Genomic DNA, 18,823 nt, shown 5'->3' on the forward strand with positions numbered 1-18,823 from the left:
TTACATTGTGGAAATATATTATTGTGGAATGGTTTGGGTGGGAAGGGACATTAAAGACCCAGAGACTCTGTCAAAGGATAAAGAAAATCGCTCCAGTGTTGTTTTTACTGCTTTGTGCAAATCAAAAGATTGCATTTTGTCTTTTAATGGCCAAAAAAGCCATTTCTTCAGGGACACTGTATTTGTTGTCACAGACTCTAACAAAAATGCAAACTGAGCTTTATCTGTAGCATCAATACTTTAGTATTTCGTATCTTGTATTTGACAGTTCCCTCCCAGCCAGTTGCCCATGCCTTTCTCTCAGCCCATGAGAGTACCACTTACTGCCTCTGGGAACTTGGAAACTGGCAGCATGATGGCCAGCACACACACAAGGTGCTCGTGACGCAGCTCCAGGCGGCTCTCCTGAGGCCCAGCTTCATTTCACGGCCACTCACGCTCTGCTGCTGGACATTCTGCAACGGAAAAGCCACCGGATGCAAATCCCATCCCTCACAGATGGTATCAGACCCCTGCTCTCATAGCAGTCACCACCGCCCGGCATTGGACAGCGCTTCCACTGCCCTTGCTCCTGCCACAAGACACCAACGTCTGCTTCTAGTTCGGCTCCACCATGGGATCCTGTTTGCAACAGAAAAACACACGGAGGCTGCCAGCCACTGCAACACGCGCTGTGAAACCCCTGGCACTGCTGAGTCCCATGAGCAGAGGAGAGAAGCGTCTGCCTGCCATGGACGGGCTGCGGCGGGATTGAATCCTGCCTTCCAATCGGGACACCCCCAGGGAGAGCCTCCCTGGGGACCCAAAGACTTACGGCAGCGCCAACACAGCAGGCAGAAACGCGACGTGCTCCTGACTGCCCGCACTGTTCAAAGCTCCCTGACTTGCGGAATCAAACTCTGTAATCCAGAGATGGGTTACAAAGCAGGTATGTTTTATTCCAGCGCTGGGTGCAAGGGGGATAGCTCCTCCAAACTTGCACACCAACTTGTAAAACCGTGATACAGATATAGGTATACCTCATGCATAGTCAATGATTTCCCGTAATTCTAACATGCATCCCTTAATTCTAATACACATTCTTCATCATGCAGACTGTCACGGTTTGAACTAAAAATCCACCTGCATCCGTGACAGGGGGCCGTAGGCCCCGGAGGGGCCCTAGGCCGAAAAGAAAAAGTTAATTAGGAAAAGAAAACAGCGGCAACGATCTAAGGAGGCACACTTATTTACTAAATACTATATCGAAATACAGGATAACACAATATAATACAATATAATTGAAAATTGAGCTAACGAATCAAGCAAAATAGGAGAGAGAATGAGTCCCGTAACCGAGAGGCCTACTGTAAATCTAGGCGAACGGCTGAAGGCTCCCACACACTCCCCTGAACGCCAGAACTCGAAAGACGTCAGTCTGTTCTGCGACAGAGTTAATATAGAGTCCAGGTCCCGTGACCCATCGTGTTGCTCTCTGGGAGATGTAGTCTTCTTCTGTAAGTTGCAGATTCAGTAAAATTATCCATGCTTTATATGATGTTATGATGTGGAATACTGATAGCAAAAAAATACAAAATTATTAAACCATGACATTCCACCCCTTATTCTACATCATTACATTATGTTTATACATACATACACACTCATATGTATAATTGTGAATAATCAGCAACCTTATTTTTCTCAACAATTTATATTTATTCCATACAAATCCCTAAGTTGAGAACAAAACTCTATAACCTAACCTACTATTTATTAATTTTGAGAAAATGGCAAAACTGCCAGAAAAAGGAAAACATGTCAGCGTTAGAGGGGAAAGGCAGCGCTAGTAGGGCTTCCCCCACATCAAGGTGCACTCATCCTTTCCCAGCCACCACAGCAGATTTCCTTTTGACTTATACTTCTTTCCATGTGTGCTCTACACATGCATGGCCAGTGCAGGATATAGAGTCCAGATGGAAAACTTGCTTACAGAATGCCTAATTAAGGTATATAGAGAAAAAGTGTTTCCTTAACATTAATCCACTCTATCTTAAGTCCTATACCTAATTGAACTATTCTGTACCTAATTGAAATATTTTCTGAGACTCTACCTATATATTTACAGGAAAATCATTGGCTGCACTCCCCCAACATCAAATTCCCTTGTGGTACACATTGAACATTCCCATTTTTGTCCATCACCCACCATGTGCACCCAGGTCCCTGGGCAAAGACAGTACCCCGGAGAGGTTTGCCCTTTCCAGACGCTGGAAGGACCCAAACCGTCTTTCCCAACACGCTCTTTATGTGTACTACAGGAACCTTATCTCCCTCCACGGTACGTAGGGAGCTGGATTGGTTAGGACCATTGCGATTACTAGATCCTCGAGTGTTGACCAACCAGGTGGCTTCTGCTAAACGGTTCTCCCAATTTTTATACGTTCCGCCACCCATTGCTTTCAACATAGTTTTCAACAACCCATTGAATCGTTCAATCTTACCAGAAGCTGGTGCATGATAGGGAATATGGTAAATCCACTCGATGCCATGATTTTTGGCCCAAGTGGTTACAAGGGAATTTTTAAAATGGGTCCCATTATCTGATTCAATTCTTTCTGGAGTGCCATGCCGCCACAGGATTTGCTTTTCCAACCCTAATATGGTGTTTCAGGCGGTAGCATGGGGTACTGCGTATGCTTCGAGCCACCCAGTGGTTGCCTCCACCATGGTGAGTACATACCGCTTACCATTGCGAGATCGTGGCAAGGTGATATAATCAACCTGCCATGCCTCTCCATATTTATACTTTTGCCATCGCCCTTCCCCCCAAAGAGGTTTCATCCTCTTGGCTTGTTTAATTATGGCGCATGTTTCACAATCATGAATAACCTGAGCAATAGCGTCCATAGTTAAGTCCACCCCTCGGTCTCTGGCCCACTTATATGTTGCATCCCTTCCTTGATGACCTGAAGTCTCATGGGCCCACCGAGCTAGGAATAATTCACCCTTGTTCTCCCAGTCCAAGTCTATTTGAGCCACCTCAATTTTGGCAGCTCGATCAACCTGATGGTTATTTTTATGTTCTTCAGTAGCCTTATTTTTAGGCACATGAGCATCTACATGGCGCACCTTTACAACAATGTTCCTTATTCGGGCAGCAATGTCTTTCCACAGTTCAGCAGCCCAAACAGGTTTACCCTTTCGTTGCCAATTATCATCTTCCCACTGTTGCAACCACCCCCATAAGGCATTTGCCACCATCCATGAATCAGTATAAAGATGAAGCATTGGCCACCTCTCCCGTTCAGCCACATCTAAAGCCAGCTGAACAGCCTTTACCTCTGCGAACTGACTTGATTCTCCTTTACCTTCAGTGGCCTCTGCAACTTGTTGTGTGGGGCTCCATACAGCAGCTTTCCATCTGCGATGCTTCCCTACAATACGACATGATCCGTCTGTGAATAGGGCAAATTTCTTTTCGTTTTCTGGTAGCTCATTGTATGGTGGTGCCTCTTTAGCACGTGATACCTCTTCTGTAGGTGGTATTTCAATTTTTTTACTCTCAGGCCAGTCCATGATCACTTCTAGAATTCCAGGACGGCTGAGTTTTCCCATTCGAGCTCGTTGAGTAATTAATGAAATCCACTTACTCCAAGTGGCATCAGTAGCATGATGGGTGGAGGGAACCTGTCCTTTAAACATCCAGTTTATTACTGGCAAGCGAGGTGCTAGAAGAAGCTGAACCTCTGTCCCAACTACTTCAGAAGCAGCCCGAACCCCCTCATACACGGCTAAGATCTCCTTCTCAGTCGGAGTGTAGCGCTCCTCAGACCCTTTATATGCTCGACTCCAAAATCCTAGGGGTCGGCCGCGGGTCTCTCCTGAGGCTCTTTGCCACAAACTCCAGGTGGGACCTTTCTCTCCAGCAGCAGTGTAGAGGATGTTCTTCACATCCTGTCCCGTCCGTACTGGCCCCAAGGCCACGGCACGGGCTATTTCTTGTTTTATCTGCTCAAAAGCCTGCTGCTGCTCAGGACCCCATGAGAAATTATTCTTCTTCCGTGTTACCTGATAGAGAGGGCTCACTATGTGGCTGTAGTTTGGGACATGCATTCTCCAAAAGCCCACTACTCCCAGAAAAGATTGGGTCTCTGTTTTATTTGTGGGTGGAGACATAGCAGTGATTTTGTCAATCACATCTGCTGGGATGTGACGACGTCCATCTTGCCATTTTATGCCTAAGAACTGGATTTCCTGGGCAGGCCCCTTCACCTTGCTGCGCTTAATGGCAAAACCAGCTTTCAAAAGAATTTGGATTATCTGTTTCCCTTTCTTGAAAACCTCTGCTGCTGTATGGCCCCACACCACAATGTCATCAATATACTGCAAGTGCTCAGGAGCATTACCCTGTTCCAAAACAGCTTGGATCAATCCATGGCAAATTGTTGGGCTGTGCTTCCACCCCTGGGGTAAACGGTTCCAGGTGTACTGAATACCTCTCCAGGTAAAAGCAAACTGTGGCCTACATTTTACAGCCAATGGGATGGAAAAGAAGGCATTAGCAATATCAATGGTGGCATACCACCTAGCTTCTTTTGACTCCAATTCATACTGGACTTCTAGCATGTCTGGTACAGCAGCACTTAATGGAGGTGTGACTTCATTCAGGCCATGGTAATCCACCGTCAGCCTCCATTCCCCACTGGTTTTACACACTGGCCATATGGGGCTGTTAAAAGGCGAGTGAGTTTTGCTAATCACTCCCTGATTCTCTAATTGGCGAATTAGCTTGTGAATGGGGAGCAATGAGTCCCTATTGGTGCGGTACTGCCGTCTGTGAACCACTCTGGTGACAATTGGTACCTCTTGGTCTTTTACCTGGTGCAACCTCCCAGCACCCGCTGGGAGACCCGGCGCTCGCTGCGTTGCATCCGTCCTCCGCTCGGGGGGTTCCGTGCGCCGGCGCCGGCGCGTGGAAAGGGGGTGTGCGGCTGGTCGCGCGCGGGCGCGTGCCAGGCCCCCTTTCGCCCGGTTTTTCCCCATCCATCCATCCATCCATCCATCCATCCATCCATCCATCCATCCATCCATCCACCTTCCCGCTTCGCGGCGGCGCGGGGTAGACCTGGGCGACCATCCACCCGCTCGATCGGCGCGTGCAGTTTCCCGTCCGTGCCGCGGGTAGACGTGTCGGCCGTAGCCGCGCGTCACGCAGCTGTGTCAAGCGGTAAGGGTACGACGAACGGCCAGCCGCCCCCCGACCCGACCCGACCCGACCCGACTCGACCGCTTCCGCCGTTGACCCTCCCTCGCTCCCGCCCGCATCCTCCCCTCCCCTCCCCTCCCTTGTGGAGTTATTTAAATTTATTAAAATAGGTAGGGCAGACCTGGGCTCCGGCATTCGAGCTCGGGCGTCCTCGCGCACGACCGTCTCCGCCGTTCGTCCTCCCTCGGGCACGCTTGCTTCCTCCATTATTGTGGTGGGTTTTTTTTGTTTTTTGTTTTTTTTCTTTGACTTCTGGCTTCCCTTCCCTTCCCTTCCCTTCCCTTCCCTTCCCTTCCCTTCCCTTCCCTTCCCTTCCCTTCCCTTCCCTTCCCTTCCCTTCCCTTCCCTTCCCTTCCCTTCCCTTCCCTTCCCTTCCCTTCCGTTCCCTTCCCTTCCGTTCCCTTCCCCTTCCCTTCCCCTTCCCTTCCCCTTCCCTTCCCCTTCCCCTTCCCTTCCCCTTCCCTTCCCTTCCCTTCCCTTCCCTTCCCTTCCCTTCCCTTCCCTTCCCTTCCCTTCCCTTCCCTTCCCTTCCCTTCCCTTCCCTTCCCTTCCCTTCCCTTCCCTTCCCTTCCCTTCCCTTCCCTTCCCTTCCCTTCCCTTCCCTTCCCTTCCCTTCCCTTCCCTTCCCTTCCCTTCCCTTTCCCTTCCCTTCCCTTCCCTTCTCTTCCCTTCTCTTCTCTTCTCTTCTCTTTCTCCTCGTCGCCCGCGCGTGAGTAGGCCCGGCCCGGCCTGGACCGGCATGGCCTCTGTCACGAAGAAGGGGGTCGCTTGCGTGGCTGAGGAGGGATGGGGGAGTCTGCGACGGGGTTGCGGGTATGCGGGTAGACCTGGCTGCCGGCCGGCGCCTGATCTTCCCGGCCCCGCGTCCGTCTTCCACCTTCCCCCCCCCCCCCCAGTCCACACCGCACGAGCGGGAACCCGACCCGTAACCAACGGTGGCCCGCCTCCGCCTGCCCCCATCCCGGCACTCGCTCACAACCCGCCCTCTCCCGGACGCATCTTTCCCGACCGGCCCGCGACCGTGTTTTTTTATTTGTTTGTTTGTTTTTGTTTTTGTTTTTTTTTTGTTTGGTCTGTCACTCGCTCGGTTATTTGTTTGGACCCGATTGGCCCGTTTGGTTTTTTTCTTTTCTTTCCTTTTTCCGCCGGGGTGCTCCTGACGGCTCGGCCCAATGGCGGCTCGACTCGGCGACCGGAGCCTGCCAAAATGCCTCGCCACCGCCCAGCCCCGCCGCCACCACCACCACCGCCACCACCGCCACCACCGCCACCACCTCCTCCTCCTGCCGAAAATCCCACGTACCGTTCCACCTCATCTGCCGGCTGGGAGAGAGGCTAGGCGCGAACCCCGCGGGGGACGCGGCGGCCTCCCGCCAGCCCACCTCTCGCCGCTGCCGCCTCCCGCCGGCCCACCTCTCGCCGCTGCCGTCTTCCCGCCGCTCTTCCACTATCCCTCGCCACGCGGCCTGCCCGCAGTCCGGATATCCGGCCCGAACGGACCCCGGTGGGCGGGGCCCGCGCACGCGCCCACGCTCTTCCTGGAGAGCCGGGGAAGCGGGGGGGGGGGCGGGGCGGCTTTTTCAAAAACTAAAAAAGGGGAAAGTAAAGAAGAACCCACGAGAAAAACAAACAAACAAACAAACAAACGGAAAATAATAAAACCGAGAGGGCGCGTGGGGGCACGGACAAACAATCGAACGGACCAAAGTACGAACGAATGGACGAACAAACAAACACGCAGACAAAAGGGCAAAACCGCAGTGGCGGTGGCGGGACGGCCAGCTTCAAGCAAGGCCGAACCGAGAAGCCCGGGTGCGCCCCGACCCTCCGAACAGCGGACGGCTCATACGTGCACCCTGGTCGTTCCGCGGCTGCGGCCGAGTGGCGTCTCCGTGGCGCCTCCGGTGCTCCGGCATGGTCAACAAGGCTCGACCCCTGGCCATCGCGGCTTTAGTGCGCCGGCACGGTCCAACGTCTCCCGGCAAGCTCCGTTTGGTTCGGACGTTCCGCGGTGGCGTCTGGCGGTCTCAGCCGCGGCGGCTCGAATGCGCCGGCACGGTCCAGCCTCTCCCGGCGGGCTCCGCTCGGCTCGGACGTTCCGCGGAAGTGGCCAAGTGTCGCTCTCATGGCGGCTCCTCTGCGCTGGCACTGTCTACCCGGCTCCGAGCATCTCCGGAGGGTGGGGGGAAGGGGGGGGGGGCACGGCGTCGGCGGCTAGGCGTCGCTTCCCATGCGTCTCGACTAGGTCGGCACGGTCTACCCGGCTTCGAGCGGGCCATGGTGCTCGGTGGCGGCTGCTAGAGGTCGCTGCCTATGCGGCTCGTCTAGGTCGGCACTGTCTACCCGGCTCCGAGCGTCTCCGGAGGGTGGGGGAAAGGGGGGGGGGGCACGGCGTCGGCGGCTTGGCGTCGCTTCCCATGCGTCTCGCCTAGGTCGGCACGGTCTACCCGGCTCCGAGCGGGCTAGTGTGCTCGGCGGCGGCTGCTAGAGGTCGCTGCCTATGCGGCTCGTCTAGGTCGGCACTGTCTACCCGGCTCTGAGCGTCTCCGGAGGGTGGGGGGAAGGGGGGGGGGCACGGCGTTGGCGGTTAGGCGTCGCTGCCCATGCAGCTCGACTAGGTCGACACGGTCTACCCTGCTCCGTGCCTGCGCGAGGGCTCGGCGGCGGTCGCTAGGTGTCGCTGCACGTCTGCCAGCCTGTCCGTCAGCGACCTCTAGCGTCCGCGGCGGAGCAGGGTAGATCGTGCCGACGTGAGCCGGCCGCCGCTCAGCGACCCCTGGCCGCCGCCGCATGAGTTTCGGTCCGCTCGGAGCCGGGTAGACCGTGCCGACCAACTCGAGCCAGACGTGCAGCGACCGCTGGCCAGCGTGGAGGCTCGTGTGCGCCGGCACGGTCCAGCCTCTCCCGGCGGGCTCCGTTCGGTTCGGAAGTTCCTCGGTGGTGTGCGGGGGGTCTCAGCCGCAGCGGCTCGAGTGTGCCGGCACTGCACAGCCTCTCCCGGCGGGCTCCACTCGGCACGGACGTTCCTCGGAAGCGTCCGGCGATCTGAGCCGCGGCGGCACGAGTGCGCCGGCACGGTCCAACCGCTCTCGGCGGGCTCGGCTCGGCTCGGACGTTCCGCGGCGGCGTCCGGGGGGTCTCAGCCGTGGAGGTTCGGGTGCGCCGGCACGGTCCAGCCTCTCCCAGCAGGCTCCGCTCGGCTCGGACGCTCCTCGGCGGAGTCGGGCGATCTGACCACGGCTACACGGTCCAGCCTCTCCAGGCGGACTCAGCTCGGCTCGGACATTCCGCGGAAGCGGCCAAGTGCCGCTCTAGTGGCTGCTCCGCTGCGCTGGCACTGTGTACCCGGCTCCGAGCGTCTCCGGGGGGGGGGGGAAGAGGGGGGGGGGGGGGCACGGCGTCGGCAGCTAGGCGTCGCTGCCCATGCGGCTCGACTAGGTCGGCACGGTCTACCCGGCTCCGAGCGGGCCGTGGTACTCGGCGGCGGCGGCTTGGGGTCGCTGCCTATGCGGCTCGGCTTGGTCGGCACGGTCTACCCGGCTCCGAGCGGGCCGTGGTGCTCGACGGCGGCGGCTAGGTGTCGCTGCCCGTGCGGCTTGCATGTAACTGCCAGGTCTACCCGCTTTCGGCTAGGCTTTGCCGCCCTGTGAGATGGGGGGCGCTAAAGCTCCGGAGCTTGCTCGGGCCGCTGGGGTCCGCGTGCGTGGGGTTTCCTTCCGACGTCCCCGCCCGCTGCGGAGCGTGCCGCCTCGGGAAAGAGCCTCCGGTGTTGGGGCGGCGTCCGCCTTGAGGTCGCCTTCTCCTCTAGCGCGTCCGCCAGTCTCGGGCGGCGGGGTTCCGCTTCCCGCTCGCCCGCCGCCGGTCCCGGAGGGCGGGTGAGCCCCGGCCGGTGCCGCCGTGCCGTGCCGCACGTCCGGCTCCCGCGGCGCGAGCCCGGAGCGCGCCGCCGGCGAAAAGGCGCGCGACGACGCGAGCTGCGCAGCGGCGCCTGCTCCTTCCCTGCGTGGGGGAGGCGCGCGGGTCCGCCCTCGGGGAGCGGGCGCGCCTCTCCCGCCGCCGGTCCGCCCGCGCGAGCGAGCGAGCGACGCGGAGGGCCGCCCTCCCCGCCGAGAGGCGTTCGCCCCGTCGGCCGCTGCCATCGACCCGCAAAGGGAAGGACGTTAGGGGCGAGGCGTCGAAGCCGAGCCCCGCGGGCCGACCGAGTCGGACCCGAGGGCAAGAGAGAGAACGGTTGAGCGGTCGTCGGCGGGTCGGGCGCGTCGGGTCGTCGCCCTTTGGCGCGGCTACCTGGTTGATACTGCCAGTAGCATATGCTTGTCTCAAATATTAAGCCATGCATGTCTAAGTACACACGGACGGTACAGTGAAACTGCGAATGGCTCATTAAATCAGTTATGGTTCCTTTGGTCGCTCCCCTCCCGTTCCTTGGATAACTGTGGTAATTCTAGAGCTAATACATGCCGACGAGCGCCGACCTCCGGGGACGCGTGCATTTATCAGACCAAAACCAACCCGGGCTCGCCCGGCGGCTTTGGTGACTCTAGATAACCTGGAGCCGATCGCACGCCCCCGCGGCGGCGACGACCCATTCGAATGTCTGCCCTATCAACTTTCGATGGTACTGTCTGTGCCTACCATGGTGACCACGGGTAACGGGGAATCAGGGTTCGATTCCGGAGAGGGAGCCTGAGAAACGGCTACCACATCCAAGGAAGGCAGCAGGCGCGCAAGTTACCCACTCCTGACCCGGGGAGGTAGTGACGAAAAATAACAATACAGGACTCTTTCGAGGCCCTGTAATTGGAATGAGTCCACTTTAAATCCTTTAGCGAGGATCCATTGGAGGGCAAGTCTGGTGCCAGCAGCCGCGGTAATTCCAGCTCCAATAGCGTATCTTAAAGTTGCTGCAGTTAAAAAGCTCGTAGTTGGATCTTGGGATCGAGCTGGCGGTCCGCCGCGAGGCGAGCTACCGCCTGTCCCAGCCCCTGTCTCTCGGCGCCCCTCGATGCTCTTAAGTGAGTGTCCCGCGGGGCCCGAAGCGTTTACTTTGAAAAAATTAGAGTGTTCAAAGCAGGCCGGCCGCCGGAATACTCCAGCTAGGAATAATGGAATAGGACTCCGGTTCTATTTTGTTGGTTTTCGGAAACGGGGCCATGATTAAGAGGGACGGCCGGGGGCATTCGTATTGTGCCGCTAGAGGTGAAATTCTTGGACCGGCGCAAGACGAACTAAAGCGAAAGCATTTGCCAAGAATGTTTTCATTAATCAAGAATGAAAGTCGTGCCGTGGAGCAGCTGTGGGGCTGATGTGGGTGAGATCTATGGGGTAGGAGCTGCTGTGCGGCTGATGTGGGTCAGATCTATGGGCAGGAGCTGATGTAGGGAAGATTTGGGTCTGATCTATGGGTTAGGAACTGCTGTGGTTAAGATCTATGGGGCAGGAGCAGCTGTGGGGCACATGTGGGTCAGATCTATGGGTTAGGTGCCGCTTTGGGGAAAATGTGGGTCAGATCTATGGGGCAGGAGCTGCTGTGGGTCAGATTTGGGTCAGATCTATGGGGCAGGAGCTGCTGTAGGGCTGCTGTGGGTCAGATTTATGAGTCAGGAGCTGCTGTGTGGCTGATGTGGGTCAGATCTATGGGGCAGGAGCTGCTGTGGGGCATATGTGGGTCAGATCTATATGGCAGGAGCTGCTGTGGGGCACATGTGGGTCAGACCTATGGGGCAGGAGCTGCAGAGGGGATGATGTAGGTCAGATCTATGGGGCAGGAGTTGCTGTGGGGCAGATGAGGGACATATCTATGGTGCAAAATCTGCTGTTGGACTGATGTGGGTCAGATCTATGAGTTTGGAGCTGCTGTGCGGCACATGTGGGTCAGATCTATGGGCCAGGAGCTGCTGCGGGGCTGAGTTGGGTCAGATCTATGGGTCAGCAGCTGCTGTGGGTCTGATGTGGGTCAGATCTATGGGGCAGGAGATGCTGTGGGGCAGATGTGGGTCAGATCTATGGGGCAGGAGCTGCTGTGGGGCTGATAAGGTTCAGATCTATGGAGCGGGAGATGCTATGGGGCTGATGAGGGTCAGATCTATGGGGCAGGAGCTGCAGTGGGGCTGATGTGGGTCAGATCTATGGGGCAGGATCTCCTGTGGGGCTGATGTGCGTCAAATCAATTGGGCAGAGCTGCTCTGGGGTACATGTGGGTCAGATCTATGGAGCAGGAGCTGCTGTGGGGCAGATTTGAATCAGATCTATAGGGCAGGAGCTGCTGTGGGTCAGATCTATGGGGCAGGAGCTGCTGTGGGGAACATGTGGGTCAGGTCTATGGGGCAGGAGCTGCTGTGGGGCAGACGTGGGTCAGATCTATGGGTCAGCAGCTTCTGTGGGTCTGATGTGGGTCAGATCTAGGGGGCAGGAGCTGCTGTGGGGCTGATGTGGGTCAGATCTATGGGGCAGGAGCTGCTGTGGTTATGATCTATTTGGCAGGATCTGCTGTGGGGCAGATTTGGGTCAGATCTATGGGGCAGGAGAAGCAGTGGGGTAGATGTGGTCAGATCTATGGGTCAGGAGCTGCAGTGGAGATGATGTAGGTCAGATCTATGGGGCAGGAGCTGCAGTGGAGATGATGTAGGTCAGATCTATGGGGCAGGAGCTGCTGTGGGGCTGCTGTGGGTCAGATCAATGGGGCTGAAGCTGCTGTGGGTCATATCTATTGGGCAGCAGCTGCTTTACATATGATGTGTGTCAGATCTATGGGGCAGGAGCTGCTGTGGGGCTGATATGGGTTAGATCTATGGGGCAGGAGCTGCAGTGGGGCTGATGGGGGTCAGATCTATGGGGCAGGAGCTACTGTGGGGCTGATGTGGGTCAAATCAATGGGGCAGAGCTGCTCTTGGGTACATGTGGGTCAGATCTATGGAGCAGGAGCTGCTGTGGGGCAGATTTGAATCAGATCTATAGGGCAGGAGCTGCTGTGGGTCTGATCTATGGGCAGGAGCCGCTGTGGGGCACATGTGAGTTAGATCTATGGGGCAGGAGATGGTGTGGGGCAGATTTGGGTCAGATGTATGGGTCAGGAGCTGCTGTGTGGCTGATGTTGGTCAGATCTATGGGGCATGGGCTGCTGTGGGTCAGATCTATGGGACTGGAGCTGCAGTGGAAGACATGTGGGTCAGATCTATGGGGTAGAAGCTGCTGTGGGGCTGACGTGGGTCATATCTATAAGGCAGGAGCTGCTGTGGGGCTGACTTGGGTCAGATCTATGGGGCAGGAGCTGCTGTGGGACAGATTTGAATCAGATCTATGGGGCAGGAGCTGCTGTGAGTCAGATCTATGGGGCAGGAGCTGCTGTGGGGAACATGTGGGTCAGGTCTATGGGGCAGGAGCTGCTGTGGGGCAGATGTGGGTCAGATCTATGGGTCAGCAGCTGCTGTAGGTCTGATGTGGGTCAGATCTACTGGACTGGAGCTGCAGTGGAGCACATGTGGGTCAGATCTATGGGGTAGAAGCTGCTGTGGGGCTGATGGGGGTCATATCTATAAGGCAGGAGCTGCTGTGGGGCTGACGTGGGTCAGATCTATGAGGCAGGAGCTGCTGTGGGTCAGATCTATGGGACTGGTGCTGCAGTGGAGCACAAGTGGGTCAGATCTACGGGGTAGAAGCTGCTGTGGGGCTGATGGTGGTCAGATCTATGGGGCAGGATCTCCTGTGGGGCTGATGTGCATCAAATCAATGGGGCAGAGCTGCTCTGGGGTACATGTGGGTCAGATCTATGGAGCAGGAGCTGCTGTGGGGCAGATTTGAATCAGATCTATAGGGCAGGAGCTGCTGTGGGTCAGATCTATGGGGCAGGAGCTGCTCTGGGGAACATGTGGGTCAGGTCTATGGGGCAGGAGCTGCTGTGGGGCAGACGTGGGTCAGATCTATGGGTCAGCAGCTGCTGTGGGTCTGATGTGGGTCAGATCTATGGGGCAGGAGCTGCTGTGGGGCAGATGTAGGGCATATCTATGGGGCAGGAGCTGCTGTGAGGCTGATGGGTGTTAGATCTATGGGGAGGAGCTGCTGTGGTGCAGATGTGGGTCAGAGCTATGGGGCAGGAGCTGCTGTGGGGCAGAAGTGGGTAAGATCTATGGGGTAGGAGATGGTGTGTGGCAGATGTGGGTCAGATCTATGGTGTAGGAGCTGCTGTGGGGCTGATGTGGGTCAGATCTATGGGGCAGGAGCTGCTGTGGTTAAGATCTATTTGGCAGGATCTGCTGTGGGGCAGATTTGGGTCAGATCTATGGGGCAGGAGCAGCAGTGGGGTAGATGTGGTCAGATCTATGGGTCAGGAGCTGCAGTGGAGATGATGTAGGTCAGATCTATGGGGCAGAAGCTGCTGTGGGGCTGCTGTGGGTCAGATCAATTGGGCTGAAGCTGCTGTGGGTCATATCTATTGGGCAGCAGCTGCTTTACATATGATGTGTGTCAGATCTATGGGGCAGGAGCTGCTGTGGGGCTGATATGGGTTAGATCTATGGGGCAGGAGCTGCAGTGGGGCTGATGGGGGTCAGATCTATGGGGCAGGAGCTGCTGTGGGGCTGATGTGGGTCAAATCAATGGGGCAGAGCTGCTCTTGGGTACATGTGGGTCAGATCTATGGAGCAGGAGCTGCTGTGGGACAGATTTGAATCAGATGTATAGGGCAGGAGCTGCTGTGGGTCAGATCTATGGAGCAGGAGCTGCTGTGGGGCACATGTGAGTTAGATCTATGGGGCAGGAGATGGTGTGGGGCAGATTTGGGTCAGATGTATGGGGCAGGAGCTGATGTGGGGCTGATGTTGGTCAGATCTATAGGGCAGGAGCTGCAGTGGGGCTGATGTGGGTCAGATCTATGGGGCAGGATCTCCTGTGGGGCTGATGGGGGTCATATCTATAAGGCAGGTGCTGCTGTGGGGCTGACGTGGGTCAGATCTATGAGGCAGGAGCTGCTGTGGGGCAGATTTGGGTCAGATCTCGTGGGCAGGAGCTGCTGTGGGGCTGATGTGGGTCAGATCTATGGGGCAGGAGCTGCTGTGGGGCTGATGTGGGTCAGATCTATGGGGCAGGAGCTGCTGTGGGGCTGATGTGGGTCAGATCTATGGGGCAGGAGATGCTGTGGGTCAGATCTATGGGGCAGGAGCTGCTGTGGGGCTGATGTGGGTCAGATCTATGGGGCAGGAGATGCTGTGGGTCAGATCTATGGGGAAGAGCTGCTGTTGGTCTGATCAATGGGGCAGGAGCAGCAGTTGGTCAGATTTGGGTAAGATCTATAAGGCAGGAGCGGCTGTGGGGCTGATGTGGGTCAGATCTATGAGGTAGTAGCTGCTGTGGGCACATGTGGGTCAGATCTATTGGGCGAAAGCTGCTGTGGGGCGCAAGTGAGGCAGATCTACGGGGCAGGAGCTGCTGTGTGGCAAATGTGGGTCAGATCTATGGGGCAGGAGCTGCTGTGGGTCAGATCTATGGGGCAGGAACAGATGTGGGCCTGATGTTGGTCAGATTTATGGAGCAGGAGCTGCTGTGTTGCAGATGTGGGTCAGATCTATCGTGCAGGAGCTGCTGTGGGGCAGATGTAGGGCATATCTATGGGGCAGGAGCTGCTGTGAGGCTGATGGGTGTTAGATCTATGGGGAGGAGCTGCTGTGGTGCAGATGTGGGTAAGAGCTATGGGGCAGGAGCTGCTGTGGGGCAGAAGTGGGTAAGATCTATGAGGTAGGAGATGGTGTGTGGCAGATGTGGGTCAGATCTATGGTGTAGGAGCTGCTGTGGGGCTGATGTGGGTCAGATCTATGGGGCAGGAGCTGCTGTGGTTAAGATCTATTTGGCAGGATCTGCTCTGGGGCAGATTTGGGTCAGATCTATGGGGCAGGAGCAGCAGTGGGGTAGATGTGGTCAGATCTATGGGTCAGGAGCTGCAGTGGAGATGATGTAGGTCAGATCTATGGGGCAGGAGCTGCTGTGGGGCTGCTGTGGGTCAGATCAATGGGGCTGAAGCTGCTGTGGGTCATATCTATTGGGCAGCAGCTGCTTTACATATGATGTGTCAGATCTATGGGGCAGGAGCTGCTGTGGGGCTGATATGGTTTAGATCTATGGGGCAGGATCTGCAGTGGGGCTGATGGGGGTCAGATCTATGGGGCAGGAGCTCCTGTGGGGCTGATGTGGGTGAAATCAATGGGGCAGAGCTGCTCTTGGGTACATGTGGGTCAGATCTATGGAGCAGGAGCTGCTGTGGGGCAGATTTGAATCAGATCTATAGGGCAGGAGCTTCTGTGGGTCAGATCTATGGGCAGGAGCTGCTGTGGGGCACATGTGAGTTAGATCTATGGGGCAGGAGATGGTGTGGGGCAGATTTGGGTCAGATGTATGGGTCAGGAGCTGCTGTGTGGCTGATGTTGGTCAGATCTATGGGGCATGGGCTGCTGTGGGTCAGATCTATGGGACTGGAGCTGCAGTGGAAGACATGTGGGTCAGATCTATGGGGTAGAAGCTGCTGTGGGGCTGACGTGGGTCATATCTATAAGGCAGGAGCTGCTGTGGGGCTGACTTGGGTCAGATCTATGGGGCAGGAGCTGCTGTGGGACAGATTTGAATCAGATCTATGGGGGAGGAGCTGCTGTGGGTCAGATCTATGGGGCATGAGCTGCTGTGGGGAACATGTGGGTCAGGTCTATGGGGCAGGAGCTGCTGTGGGGCAGATGTGGGTCAGATCTATGGGTCAGCAGCTGCTGTAGGTCTGATGTGGGTCAGATCTACTGGACTGGAGCTGCAGTGGAGCACATGTGGGTCAGATCTATGGGGTAGAAGCTGCTGTGGGGCTGATGGGGGTCATATCTATAAGGCAGGAGCTGCTGTGGGGCTGACGTAGGTCAGATCTATGAGGCAGGAGCTGCTGTGGGGCAGATTTGGGTCAGATCTATGGGGCAGGAGCTGCTGTGGGGCTGATGTGGGTCAGATCTATGGGGCAGGAGCTGCTGTGGGGCTGATGTGGGTCAGATCTATGGGGCATGAGCTGCTGTGGGGCTGATGTGGGTCAGATCTATGGGGCAGGAGATGCTGTGGGTCAGATCTATGGGGCAGGAGCTGCTGTAAGGAACATGTGGGTCAGATCTATGGGGAAGAGCTGCTGTTGGTCTGATCAATGGGGCAGGAGCAGCAGTGGGGCATATTTGGGTAAGATCTATAAGGCAGGAGCGGCTGTGGGGCTGATGTGGATCAGATCTATGAGGTAGTAGCTGCTGTGGGCACATGTGGGTCAGATCTATTGGGCGAAAGCTGCTGTGGGGCGCAAGTGAGGCAGATCTACGGGGCAGGAGCTGCTGTGTGGCAAATGTGGGTCAGATCTATGGGGCAGGAGCTGCTGTGGGTCAGATCTATGGGGCAGGAACAGATGTGGGCCTGATGTTGGTCAGATTTATGAAGCAGGAGCTGCTGTGTTGCAGATGTGGGTCAGATCTATGGTGTAGGAGCTGCTGTGGGGCTGATGTGGGTCAGATCTATGGGGCAGGAGCTGCTGTGGTTAAGATCTATTTGGCAGGATCTGCTGTGGGGCAGATTTGGGTCAGATCTATGGGGCAGGAGCAGCAGTGGGGTAGATGTGGTCAGATCTATGGGTCAGGAGCTGCAGTGGAGATGATGTAGGTCAGATCTATGGGGCAGGAGCTGCTGTGGGGCTGCTGTGGGTCAGATCAATGGGGCTGAAGCTGCTGTGGGTCATATCTATTGGGCAGCAGCTGCTTTACATATGATGTGTCAGATCTATGGGGCAGGAGCTGCTGTGGGGCTGATATGGTTTAGATCTATGGGGCAGGATCTGCAGTGGGGCTGATGGGGGTCAGATCTATGGGGCAGGAGCTCCTGTGGGGCTGATGTGGGTGAAATCAATGGGGCAGAGCTGCTCTTGGGTACATGTGGGTCAGATCTATGGAGCAGGAGCTGCTGTGGGGCAGATTTGAATCAGATCTATAGGGCAGGAGCTTCTGTGGGTCAGATCTATGGGCAGGAGCTGCTGTGGGGCACATGTGAGTTAGATCTATGGGGCAGGAGATGGTGTGGGGCAGATTTGGGTCAGATGTATGGGTCAGGAGCTGCTGTGTGGCTGATGTTGGTCAGATCTATGGGGCATGGGCTGCTGTGGGTCAGATCTATGGGACTGGAGCTGCAGTGGAAGACATGTGGGTCAGATCTATGGGGTAGAAGCTGCTGTGGGGCTGACGTGGGTCATATCTATAAGGCAGGAGCTGCTGTGGGGCTGACTTGGGTCAGATCTATGGGGCAGGAGCTGCTGTGGGACAGATTTGAATCAGATCTATGGGGGAGGAGCTGCTGTGGGTCAGATCTATGGGGCATGAGCTGCTGTGGGGAACATGTGGGTCAGGTCTATGGGGCAGGAGCTGCTGTGGGGCAGATGTGGGTCAGATCTATGGGTCAGCAGCTGCTGTAGGTCTGATGTGGGTCAGATCTACTGGACTGGAGCTGCAGTGGAGCACATGTGGGTCAGATCTATGGGGTAGAAGCTGCTGTGGGGCTGATGGGGGTCATATCTATAAGGCAGGAGCTGCTGTGGGGCTGACGTAGGTCAGATCTATGAGGCAGGAGCTGCTGTGGGGCAGATTTGGGTCAGATCTATGGGGCAGGAGCTGCTGTGGGGCTGATGTGGGTCAGATCTATGGGGCAGGAGCTGCTGTGGGGCTGATGTGGGTCAGATCTATGGGGCATGAGCTGCTGTGGGGCTGATGTGGGTCAGATCTATGGGGCAGGAGATGCTGTGGGTCAGATCTATGGGGCAGGAGCTGCTGTGGGGAACATGTGGGTCAGATCTATGGGGAAGAGCTGCTGTTGGTCTGATCAATGGGGCAGGAGCAGCAGTGGGGCATATTTGGGTAAGATCTATAAGGCAGGAGCGGCTGTGGGGCTGATGTGGATCAGATCTATGAGGTAGTAGCTGCTGTGGGCACATGTGGGTCAGATCTATTGGGCGAAAGCTGCTGTGGGGCGCAAGTGAGGCAGATCTACGGGGCAGGAGCTGCTGTGTGGCAAATGTGGGTCAGATCTATGGGGCAGGAGCTGCTGTGGGTCAGATCTATGGGGCAGGAACAGATGTGGGCCTGATGTTGGTCAGATTTATGAAGCAGGAGCTGCTGTGTTTCAGATGTGGGTCAGATCTATGGTGCAGGAGCTGCTGTGGGGCAGATGTAGGGCATATCTATGGGGCAGGAGCTGCTGTGAGGCTGATGGTTGTTAGATCTATGGGGAGGAGCTGCTGTGGTGCAGATGTGGGTCAGAGCTATGGGGCAGGAGCTGCTGTGGGGCAGAAGTGGGTAAGATCTATGGGGTAGGAGATGGTGTGTGGCAGATGTGGGTCAGATCTATGGTGTAGGAGCTGCTGTGGGGCTGATGTGGGTCAGATCTATGGGGCAGGAACTGCTGTGGTTAAGATCTATTTGGCAGGATCTGCTGTGGGGCAGATTTGGGTCAGATCTATGGGGCAGGAGCTGCTGTGTGGCAAATGTGGGTCAGATCTATGGGGCAGGAGCTGCTGTGGTTAAGATGTATTTG

General features: G+C 56.5%; 1 pseudogene; it reads left to right on the forward strand.

Moving 5' to 3' along the window:
• Positions 1 to 9,532: 9,532 nt before the first annotated feature.
• On the forward strand, positions 9,533 to 10,571 carry LOC146760234 (18S ribosomal RNA; annotated as a pseudogene).
• The last annotated feature ends 8,252 nt before the right edge of the window (positions 10,572 to 18,823 follow it).

Source organism: Coturnix japonica, chromosome 6, assembly GCF_054131305.1.
Source record: "Coturnix japonica strain WE chromosome 6, WE-NBRP24, whole genome shotgun sequence".
NCBI lineage: Eukaryota > Metazoa > Chordata > Aves > Galliformes > Phasianidae > Coturnix > Coturnix japonica.